At 41.7% G+C, this 12,673-nt stretch overlaps 1 protein-coding gene across 7 annotated transcripts in view; it reads right to left on the bottom strand.

Moving 5' to 3' along the window:
• LOC132398780 (RNA-binding protein 12B-like) overlaps nt 1-12,673 on the bottom strand; it is a 225,819-nt gene that overhangs the window by 60,094 nt on the left and 153,052 nt on the right. For 5 of the 7 annotated variants that reach the window (XR_009513820.1, XR_009513806.1, XR_009513808.1 and 2 more), the window contains one exon: nt 12,457-12,663. The gene's annotated coding sequence lies outside the window, so the exon portion shown is untranslated. Of the gene's footprint in view, nt 1-7,004; nt 8,091-10,099; nt 11,447-12,456; nt 12,664-12,673 lie in introns of those variants that run through there. The other 2 variants (XR_009513814.1, XR_009513813.1) reach the window with 2 other exon arrangements.

Raw genomic sequence — 12,673 nt, 5'->3', positions numbered from 1 at the left:
GTGTCCCTAATAAACAAAGGGAATCCCAGCTATTTCCATGATTAGTTTTCATTCTTTAAGAGTTGTCTCAAATAAGCAGCAGCCTTGATGAACCAATGGTCCATTTAACAGGAATCCACCGAAAATATAAAAAAAATTTAACTAAGCACAAAAAGAGCAAAAAATTTTTTTTTTAATCGTGTCAGTGTAGCGGTGTGCTACACGCAGCGCTAAAATAACGACACGGAGTCGGTAAACTGCAATTAAAGATGATTTTATTCAAACTTCACAGCCTTGCTTTAAAGCCTCCCCGGGCGCAGATGCTGTAAGGGACACGTACTCATAAACCCCCGCAGGCTTTTTCCCTTTGTTGGTGAAGCAGACCTGGCACCCTTTTGGGACTGGCCTTTGTGCTGGCGCACTGGCTATTTGTGAGCCGGTTCGAGTGCGCTAGGAAGTGGGTCGCCACAGTAGTAGCATATTGCAATACATAATTTTTAAAACTATAAATTACAATAAGAATTATATTAAAAATAAATTATTTAGTGCAAAAACAGAGCAAAACAATATTGAGGTAGTGCATATGGGTTCATTGTCCATTCGGAAATCTGTGGCGGAGGGAAAGAAGCTGTTCCTAAAATATTGAGTGCATGGCTTCAAGTTCCTTTAACTCCTCCATGATGGGAGCAATGAGAGAGGGCATGTTGTGGGTGAGGGGGTCCTTAATAATGGATGCTACCTTTTGGAGATGTCCTCAAAACTGGGGAGGCTAGTGTCCATGATGGAGATGAATGCCCTCCGTGATACATCTGTAGAAATGCTAGTCTTTGATGACATACCAATCCTTCTCAAACTCCTAATGAAATATAGCTGCTGTCATGCCTTCTTTGTAACTGTGTCAATTGTATTAATATGTACCATGAAGAGTATTCTAACTGACTGCATCACCATCTCGTAAGGATGGGTTGCTACTGTTCAGGATCAAAGTAAGCTGCAGAGAGTTGTGAAATCAGTCAGCTCCATGGGCAATAGCCTCCATAATACCCAGGACATCTTCCAGGAGTGGTGCCTCAGACAAGTAGCATCTATCATTAAGTACTCCAAACACCCAGGACATGCTCTCTTCTCATTGCTACCATCAAGGAGGTATAGAAGCCTGAAGACACACACTCAATGATTCAGGAATAATTACTGTAATGCAGTTTCTTTCTCTCTATTATCATGTATTGCATCATATGCTGCCACAAAGTTAACAAATTTCATGACATATGCTGGTAATATTAAACCTGATTCTGATGTTGGTTCCAGGATAGATTTTCAGAGTACTCTGTACTCACATGAGTTCTGGCATGAAGTTACAGTCCATGGCATAAAATGAAGGTAGCTTTCATGGTGATGTCACCATGCAAACAACTGCCAAAAAATCCCTTGTATCTAAACCCATACTCTTACATATCATCTGTTGTGTGCACTTAGTACCTTAATAGATAATTGCACAAAAGTACATTTATTACAGTTCTTTTAAGAAACAGCCTCCAGATATTGGATAAACTGATTTTTCCTGAATGCCAAAATCAGCTGCAGTATAAAACTAAACAGGCTGGAGCACTAATTTGAAGGCCATGTAGCACTGATGTGATCATCCACATGCCCACAGTGTCCCAGATTGGCATTCTATTCCTTACTTATCAGTGAAAGTTTATTTAATGAAGACATGTGGTATAAACTGAAGTATCTAACAAATACAATATTTTTAAAACCTTGTATTCATAAATCAGTTTAACAATGAGATAAGATACAACAGAAATACCCATTGCCAATCATAGTGGTTAGCTATTAAAACTTTGTCCTGTGTTTTCTGAACAGTGGTGGGTTGCCATTTTATCTTCATCTTCAAGACATGCTTGCAAAGATCAAGTAGAAAAGTTCAACTTTTCTGTTGTCGTTTGCAATCAGTTATCAGCTGTAGAAGTTATGTGATGCCATTATGTGGCTCTTGGCCCAAAATGTTGACCATTCAATCCTTCCAATAGTGCTAGCCTACCGGCTGACAACACTTTGCGTGTTACTCAAGATCTCCATCATCTGCAGAATTGCTTATGTCTCTATTTTTCAACACTAATTTGCTTTACTCTGACTTCAGAAACTCAGTTGTGTATTATTTAACAAGGCTGAACATGTGCAATGGTTATACAGTGAAAATATTTTTTAAATATTTGAGTCACGGCAGATCACAGATTCAAATTACTCTGTCTGTATAGACTGCAACAGTGCACCATGCGGAGGAGTAGGGTTCCACTGATAGCAACTTCTGGTTTTCTAAGTTAAATTATTCATGTGCAAATGCCAGAAGTTGCTGTCAGTTTTACAGGGTGTTAATAGTGAATGCTGACAGCTGTGTTATTGTTACAACCGCAAATTCCAGGCCTTAAGTGTTTTCTTTGGCGTAGTATGCAAAAAGATGCACTATTTATGTTTCTATGGAGAGAAAAATAATCATGTACCAGGATGCATCTCAACATCACTTTGCTACATGACGAACCTATATAATTGGCAAAGTGAACCCTTTAAAATTCTTCCCACAAGTGATGGGAGAACTGTGCCCAAATTCCAAGAATTGTCTGCAGACAAGTCAAGCAACAACCTGATGTGGCATTGAAATCTCACAACATCGCATCACAGTTGGATAAGAAAGCTTCTGACCTATTGTCCTCCCCCAGCTCACAAATAAATACTTTTCTATGCTGAAGTGCATTTGGAAGAAAGAGGACACAGAATATGCACTCTATAGGGAACTCTACCTTTACTGAATGGCCCAGTTTAATGAAAACTATAAAAGGGCATGCTGGCAGCAGCATGTGATATGCCTAGAAATCAGAACCTCCCAGCCTGGCAAAGTTATACACAGTATCACATGTAAAAGTGCATGTAGCAGATAGAACTAAACACATCAGGCTCATAAACTGCAATGCTGCTTTATGTGATGATGGACTCATAATATCTGTGTATTGAAATTTTGAAATATGATAATCATTTTATATGATGAGGCTTCAAGTGAATCACCATTCTTAAAGATTGCAGGCTTAAGATCAAGTTTAAAACTGGAAGTCAGACTGTGATGCCAAAGACAAGGCTTAATTTTTAACAACTTTAACCAGAAGTAGCAAGTGGATATCCCTTTCGGCCTCTGCTTGAGATCTAGGTTATCAAGTAGCCAGATTTTAACCAATTTGATTTATCCAGGAATGGTTGAGGGTACCGGATACAGCAAGACTTAAAGGACAAGACAACATCCTAAATGAAGCAATTCTCAAGAACTATCCACATCATTAGCCACCCTGTTTCTGTAGTTAAATGCTTTTGTTAACCTGAGAAAATGTTCAGGTATGCCCCGTTCACAAACAGTTGGAGAAATCTAATCTAATTTATTATCACTACAAAATCTTAATCATCAGTAGAGGCATAAGGTGTAATTGACAGTGCTGTATTTAATAAAAACCTGCTCACTGGTACTCAATTTGTATTTCATCAGAAGCTCTAGGAACCCTCATTTTGGTCAGACCTTGACAAAAAAAACATTGTGGAAATCCAAAAATAAGCTGACAGTCACTGTCTTGATAGTATAGCTTCAAGAAATGATACTTAATTGAAATTAAGGGGATAACTCCATCCTAACTGGAACGGCACTTCATACAAAGGAAGATATTCGTGATTGTCAGGGTCTGTCATGCCAACCCCATAAATTATGTGCAGGACTTCCTTAAAGTAACATTCCAAACCCAACAAGCCAACCATTATTAGCTGCTGCATCCGTGTCCTTCCATCATAATCCCAGAAGTGGGATTGATGGTTGCATAATATTCGACTCCAGAAAATAATGTATTCCATGTTGGCAAACAGATAAATGACTGAAAAAAGGACAAATAACATCGAGGAATGTAACTTCCCGTTCATGACACTGTATCTCAATATCCTGCAGGTTACCAATGACCAAGAACTCAACCACATCAACTGCATAATATTGTGGCACAAGCTTACCCTTGCAAGTATTTTCGATTCTTCAAGAAGAGAGTCACTTGCCAACATCAAAATGTCAAGGGTATGACAGAGTACATTCCACTCACTGGGATAAGAACAACTCCAACAACACTAATGTGGTTTGACATCATCCAGGGCACAGCTTGACTGGTTCATCATTCACCAGCCGAAATATCCCAGTCCCTTATCAGCAAAGCATGAGTGCAGTGTGAAACATCTACAAAATGCATAGCAAGGACACTCCAAAGCAACTCCCAGACTAAAGATCCCTATCTGCACCTCTGGAGATCTCCAACTTCATTATTCTCCAGACCTACACTGGCCATATCTACCTCCTACCCAAGATTCACAAACTAAACTTCCCCAGTCGGTCATTTCTGCCTGACGCTGCTCAACTGGACTCATATCTTAAACATGAACATAGAACAATGCAGCACAGTACAGGCCCTTCAGCCCACAATGTTGTGCCAACCCTTAAACCCTACCTCCCATATAACCCTCCACCTTAAATTCCTCCATATACCTGTCTAGTAGTCTCTTAAATTTCACTAGTGTATCTGCCTCCACCACTGACTCAGGCAGTGCATTCCACGCACCAACCACTTTCTGAGTGAAAAACCTTCCTCTAATATCCCCCTTGAACTTTCCACCCCTTACCTTAAAACTATGTCCTCTTGTATTGAGCAGTGTTGCGCTGGCTGTCCACTCTATCTATTCCTCTTAATATCTTGTATGCCACTATCATGTCTCCTCTCATCCTCCTCTCCAGAGAGTAAAGTCCTAGCTCCTTTAATCTCTGATCATATGCACACCCTCGAAACCAGGCAACATCCTGGTAAACCTCCTCTGTACCCTTTCCAATTCTTCCACATCCTTCCTATAGTGAGGTGACCAGAACTGGACTCAGTACTCCAAGTGTGGCCTAACCATAGTTTTATAGAGCTGCATCATTACACCACAACTCTTAAACTCTATCCCTCGACTTATGAAAGCTAACACTCCATAAGCTTTCTTAACTACCCTGTCTACCTGTGAGACAACTTTCAGGGATCTGTGGACATGTATCCCCAGATCCCTCTGCTCCTCCACACTTCCAAATATCCTGTCATTTACTTTTTACTCTGCCTTGGAGTTTGTCCTTCCAAAGTGTACCACCTCACACTTCTCTGGGTTGAACTCCATCTGCCACTTCTCAGCCCACTTCTGCATCCTATCAATGTCTCTCTGCAATCTTCGACAATCCTCTACACTATCCACAACACCACCAACCTTTGTGTCGTCTGCAAACTTGCCAACCCACCCTTCCACCCCCACATCCAGGTTGTTAATAAAATTTACAAAAAGTAGAGGTCCCAGAACCGATCCTTGTGGGACTCCACTAGTCACAACCCTCCAATCTGAATGTACTCCCTCCATCACGACCCTCTGCTTTCTGCAGGCAAGCCAATTCTGAATCCACCTGGTCAAACTTCCCTGGATCCCATGCCTTCTGACTTTCTGAATAAGCCTACCGTGTAGAACCTTATCAAACACCTTACTAAAATCCATGTTGATCACATCCACTGCACTACCCTCATCTATATGCCTGGTCACCTCCTTAAAGAACTCTATCAGGCTTGTTAGACACGATCTACCCTTCACAAAGCCATGCTGACTGTCCCTGATCAGACCATGATTCTCTGAATGCCCATAGATTCTGTCTCTTAAGAATCCTTTCCAACAGCTTTCCCACCACAGACAGAAGGCTCACTGGTCTATAATTACCCAGACTATCCCTACTACCTTTTTTGAACAAGTGGACAACATTCGCCTCCCTCCAATCCTCCGGTACCATTCCCATGGACAATGAGGACATAAAGATCCTAGCCAGAGCCTCAGCAATCTCTTCCCTTGCCTTGTGGAGCAGCCTGGGGAATATTCCATTAGGCCTTGGGGACTTATCCGTCCTAATGTATTTTAACAACTCCAACACCTCTTCTGCCTTAATATCAACATGCTCCAGAACATCAACCTCACTCATATTGTCCTCACCATCATCAAGTTCCCTCTCATTGGTGAATACTGAAGAGAAGTATTCATTGAGGACCTCACTCACTTCCACAGCCTCCAGGCACATCTTCCCACCTTTATCTCTAATCGGTCCTATCTTCACTCCTGCCAACCTTGAAGAATAATTGAACAATGTCTTGCAGTTTTCCTTTACCCTACTCACCAAGACCTTCTCATGCCTCCTTCTTGCTCTCCTCAGCCCCTTCTTAAGCTCCTTTCTTACTACCTTATATTCCTCAATAGACTCATCTGATTCTTGCTCTAAACTCCATGTATGCTGCCTTCTTCCACCTGACTAGATTTTCCACCTCACTTGTCACCCATGGTTCCTTCACCCTACCATTCTTTATCTTCCTCACCAAGAAAAATTTATCCCTAACATCCTGCAAGAGATCCCTAAACATCGACCACATGTCCATAGTACATTTCCCTGCAAAAACATCATCCCAATTCACACCCACAAGTTCTAGCCTTGTAGTCTCATAATTTGCCCTTCCCCAATTAAAAATTTTCCTGTCCTCTCTGATTCTATCCTTTTCCATGATAGAGTTAAAGGTCAGGGAGCGGTGGTCTCTGTCCCTCAGATGCTCACCCACTGAGAGATCTGTGACCTGATCCTGCTCGTTACCTAATACTAGATCTAGTGTGGCATTCCCCCAGTTGGCCTGTCAACATACTGTGACAGGAATCCATCCTGGATGCACTTAACAAACTCTGCCCCATCTAAGCCATTGGAACTAATCAGGTGCCAATCAATATTAGGGAAGTTAAAGTCACCCATGATAACAGCCCTGTTATTTTTGCACCTTTCCAAAATCTTCAGATCATCCAGAAGGCTGAGGGGTTGATAGATAGGACATACAGGGAGGTAATTACACCCATGCTGCAGGGCATAAGTAACTGGGTGAGTGTTAGAAGGATGAAAGGGGATAGGCAGTCAGGGCAGAGTACTGTTCCAAGATATGTTTCAAGACCAACCTCTCAAAGCATTTCATCACAGTGGATGTAAGTGCTGCTTGATGATAGTCATTGATGCAGGTTACCATGATGATTAATGCCTGCTTGAAGAAGGTGGGAACCTCAGACTGCCAAAGCATGAGGTTAAAGGTGTCAGTAAACACTCCAGCCAGTTGAGGAGCACAGGTCTTCAGTACTTAGTCAGCGGACACTATCTGGGCCAAATACTTTCTGAGGATTTACTTTGCTGAAGGATGCTTGCACATTAGCCTCATATACTGAAACCACAGGGTTGTCAGGAGGTGTGGGATTTTATGAAGGTGCCTCCATACTCTGGCCATCAAAGCCAGCATAAAAGACATTGAGCTCATCTGGGAGTAAAAACTTGTCACATACATCGCTTGGTTTTACTTCATAGGAGGAAGGCATTGAACTCATCTGGGAGTAAAAACTTGTCACATACGTTGCTTGGTTTTACTTGAGGCATAGGAGGAAGGCATTGAGCTCATCTGGGGTTAAACCCTTGTCACCTACTGAATTTTGTTTCACTTTGTAAGAGGTCTTCATTTTCAAGCCCTGCCACAGCTGTCAAGCATCCTTCTGTGATTCAAGTTTGGTCTGGAATTTCACCAGAATTGTAAATATATATTTACACCATGCCTATAAAAAGTATTCAACTCCTTGAAGTTTCCATGTTTTATTGTTTTACAACATTGAATCAAAGAAGTTAATTTGGCTTTTTTGACACTGATCAACAGAAAAAGACTCTTTCATGTCAAAGTGGAAACAGATTTCTATCACGTGATCTGGATTGATTACGAATATAAAACAAAATAATAGATTGCATAAGTATTCACCCTGTTTAATATGACACACCAAATCATCACTGGTACAGCCAACTGGTTTCAGAAGTCATATAATCAGTTAAATGGAGATCACCTGTGTGCAGTCACAGTGTTTCAATTGATTGTAGTAAAAATACACCTGTATCTGGAAGGTCCAACTGCTGGTGAGTCAGTTTCTGGCAAAAACTACACCATGAAGACAAAAGAACACTCCAAGAAACTCTGTGAAAGGGATATTAAAAAGCAGAAGTCAGGAGATGGATACAAGGAAATTTCCAATTTGCTGAATATCCTTTGGAACATAGCTAAGTCAATCATTAAGGAATTGAAAAAATATAGCACAGCTATAAATCTGCCCAGAGCAAACCGTCTACTAAAACTGAGTGACCATACAAGATGTGGACTAATGAAGGACACTAAGAGATGAATGACAACTCTGGAGGAGTTAAGTGGCTGAAATGGGAGAGACTGTGCATACAGCAACTTTTGCCTGGATGATTCACCAGTCACAGTTTTATGGGAGAGTAGCAAAGAGAAAGCCACTGCTGGAAAAAAAAACTCACATTAATTCTTGGCTAGCGTTTGCCAGAAGGCATGTGGAAGATTCTGAAGTCAGCTGAAGAAGGTTCTAAGGACTTATGAAACAAAAACTGAGCCATCAGACTAAATGTTATGTTTGGTGTAAGCCAAACACCACACATCATCAAAAACACACCATCCCTACTGTGAAGCATGGTGCTGGCTGCTTCACTGCAGCAAGCCCTGGAAGGCTTGTGAAGATAAAATGAAAACAGCAAAATACAGGGAAATCCTGAAGCAGTCTGCAAGAGAACTGCGACTTGGGAGAAGATTTGTTTTCAAGCAAGACAACGACCCAAGCATAAAGCCAAAGCTACACAGGAATGGCTTAAAAACAACAAAGTTAATGTCCTGGAGTAGCCAAGTCATAGTCAATCCAATCCAATTGAGAATTTGTGGCGGGACTTGAAAAGGGCTGTTCATTCGCGATTCCCCATACAATCTGACAGAGCTTGAGCAGTTTTGTAAAGCAAAATGGGGAAAAATTGCAGTGTCCAGATATGCAAAGCTGATAGAGACCTATCCACACAGACTCAACGTTGTAATTGCTGCCGAAGGTGCATCTACTAAACACTGACTTGAATGGGGTCATTAATTATGCAATCAATTATTTTGTGTTTAATAATTGTAATACATTGAGATCAATTTGTAGAAACTGAGGCCAGGTCCTCTAAAATAATAACACAGTGGAATTTAAAGTTGCTGCCCCTCTCCACCTCTGATCCTCTGATGAGGACTGGCTCATGGAACTCTGGTTTCCTCCTCCTGAAGTTAATAATCACTCCTTGGTCTTGCTGACATTGAGTAAGAGGTTGTTGTTATGGCACCACTCAGACAGATTTTCAATCTCCTATGTATTGATTTGTCACCACCTTTGATTCAGCCGACAGCGCTAGTGCCATCAGAAAACTTGAATATGGTATTGGAACTGTGCTTGGCCACACAGTCGTAAGTGTAAAGTGAGTAGAGCAGAGGGATAAGCACACAGCCTTGAGGTACACCTGTGCTGACAGAGATTGGGAGCAGATGCTTTGACAATCCGAGCTGACTAGGGTCTACAAGTGAGGAAATGGAGCCTCCAATAGCATAAGGAGGTAATGATGCCAAGTCTTGAAGCTACACAAGAGGTCATATCTGGACCTCTTGTACTTTGCTTGGTTGCCAGACTTGAATGCCTGTGCAGACTGCAGATCTCTCGGATCATCTGGGGCTTCTGGCTGGTGAAGGCTCTGAATGATTTTGTGGGGACACACTCAACTACAAGAGTGTTTTTAATGTCCATGATAAGACATTTTATTGCTGGTCTTGCCACAGACCATGTTATGGCTAGAATAGAGAGAGTGACAATAGACTGTTGCCAATAGTGTCATCAATGAGGCACCTGCTAAATAAGTATGTTAGGAGAAGAACTCACTTTGAACTACAGCACAAACTATGACTTTAAGTGAGTGTTTGAGCAGCCAATAGTGAGGCTGAATCTTCTTAGTGAGAATTTCTTTATGTCAGTAAACTGTTCCTTTAAACTAAGATTTTTTTTATCAGATTCAGATTATTGTCATTTATAAACCACTAATACAATGCAGTTAAAAAATGAGACAACGTTCTCCGGAATGATATCACGGAAAAGCACAAAACTGACCACACAAGAAAAACCACATAACGTTTGGTAATCCCCAATCTAGAGTCCGGGGAGGCTGCTCCGGAAACCAGAAATTAGTGCATTATTGTCCTACTTAGACAAATATTGTTCAATGAAGATAGTAGGTTACACATTTGACTATTACTTTATCTCTGTAAGAGTAGAATGGTTGGTGCAGAAATAGTGACACTACTGTATAGGGTACATTAACATAAACAGATCAGGAAAGTACAGTATTCACTCCAATTTTGGGATGACCATTATTTTGGGCTGAATATATTCTTGCATTATACTTTCCTTCTTTCTCAGTTTTCAAAGACAAAAAAAATTTATTATCAAAATATGTAAAAATTATACAACCTTGAGATTTAAAAACACAAACACGAGGAAATCTGCAGATGCTGGAAATTCAAGCAACATACACAAAATGCTGGTGGAACTCAGCAGGCCAGGCAGCATCTCTAGGAAGAAGTACATTCGACGTTTCAGGCTGAGACCCTTCTAGTCCTAACGAAGGTCTTGGCACAAAATGTCGACTGTACTTCTTCCTATAGATGCTGCTCAACCTTGAGATTTGCCTGCTTGTAGGCAACTACAAAGCAAGAAATCTGAAAGAACCCAATTTTAAAAAAGAAAGACCAATACCAAATGTGCAGCGAAAGAGAAAAAGCACAGATCATGCAAACATAGAAGGAAGAACAGCATTCTGAACCAAAATGAGTCCTTGGATCCGAGTCGCTGGAGCAGGCCCAAAGCCTCGGTTTCAGTTCAACATATTAGCGGGGCAAATTGCCTCAAAGTTTGTAGACACAAAGCACAGCAGCCGGAGCAGTCTCACAGCCTCAGCGCAGCGAAGAGGAGTTAACACTGCGAGAGAGTGAGCACAATTGGCCTAAACCTCACTTCCAGTCCTGACATCCTGCCTTTCCAGTCTATCTGAGCCAGCGTCTAAATTGTCCTAAAATATTGAATCATGCCTTGCATTAGGACCGGGGCCTCACTGCAGTCATACGCTCTGGGCCTAGACCTCACTCCCCAGCTCAAAGCCGTCCTCGGCCTCTCTGAATTGGCTCAGCACTTGGAACAATCCAACCTCACACTCAGGTTAGATGGAAGGGCATCAAAACTCCTTTGCCTTGACTCCTCTCTGAATCCATCGCTCCATCTCCACCTGCGGCCCCATTTTGAACACTTTACACTTTGCAACACACCAGCAACAGGGAAGGGTTTCAGACCTGAAATATTAATTCAGTTTCTCTTTCCGCAGATGTGGCGTCAGCTGTATGAAACTTTGGCCTGACCATGTTTGGAGAATTGTGCTTTGTTCTGGTCACCCCGTCACAGGAAGGATGTGGATGTTCTGAAGAGGGAACAAAAAAGGTTCGCCAGCTGTAAAGAGTGGTTGGATAGTTCTCTCATTGAGTGTTAGAGGCTAAGGAGTAACCTGGTCAAAGTATACAAATTTATCAGAGACACGGCCAGGATGGATGGTCAGAGTTGTTTTACTCCAGGCTGATAATGTTAAATAATAAAGAGCATAACTTTAAGGTGAGAAGAGGAAAGTTTTAAAGAAGATTTATGTATCAAGTTTTTCTTAAACACAGGGTGGTAGGCAGCAGAACTGACACGGCAGGTTTTGGAAGCAGGTACAAAAGCAATTGTTGAAACAGCATTTAAACAGGTACATGGACAGCCAGGAAATACAGAGGGATATAGACAGTACGCAGACAGATGTGCAGATTTAATTGACCTTATAGTCAGCAAAGACATACTGGTCCAAAGGGCTTGTTCCTTTGCTGCACTTTTCTGTGTTCTATGTTCCATGCCTCTCTCTCTCTCAGCATTGATTGTGCATTTAAAGTACCATCTAGTATCTTGCACCTTCTCGATGGTAACTCGAAAAGTACCTGTTATCAACGACAACAGAGTATAGCAGTTGCATTCAGCTGAACTGTGCCAAAAGTATCCCATCTCCCCTCACTTAGATTTTTCATTATTCTCCATGCTCATGTGACGTAAATGTCACCAGGTGGAAACCTGTGAAATCTAGGGACTAATTGTGTGTGAGGTGCACCCTGATGGGACTGAGCTCTCATGAGTGGCCAGCTTAATTACTCCCTATAGAACATGTTAAATTCTGTGGGGAAAACAAGGACACGGATAAATAATAACCAAGGGTATAAGAAACAGAACACAAATAAACTCCACAGCCTTGGAGCCATTACTGCTTATGCTTTCTGAGTGCTGAACCAATACCCTCTGAAATGTGTTTTACCCAGATGCTCTATACTTTTGAGGCAAACAGAAATACAGATTCAACCTCGTTGCTAAACTGTCAGTCACATTTGGTATTGATTACAGGCATCTTACTGGGCTCCGGATGTCCAGTGTTCTCTGGTCTTCACAAAGGTTGGTCTCCAGCCTCAAATGGTGCTGCTGCCATCTTCACTCCTTGGTTAGGGACTTCAAAACTGGCCTTCCTTGGCTGTTGTCAGGATAATGCCTCTGGACCTGTGAAGCGGCATCAGGTTTGGTAGGTGCCTTGTCAACGATAATGTTCTCATTGCACCTCTGGACCTGTAGAATC

This window comes from Hypanus sabinus, chromosome 1 (genome assembly GCF_030144855.1).
Source record: "Hypanus sabinus isolate sHypSab1 chromosome 1, sHypSab1.hap1, whole genome shotgun sequence".
Taxonomy (NCBI): domain Eukaryota; kingdom Metazoa; phylum Chordata; class Chondrichthyes; order Myliobatiformes; family Dasyatidae; genus Hypanus; species Hypanus sabinus.
The sequence above is the reverse complement of the archived record's forward strand: the minus strand, read 5'-3'. Positions and strand labels throughout refer to the sequence as shown.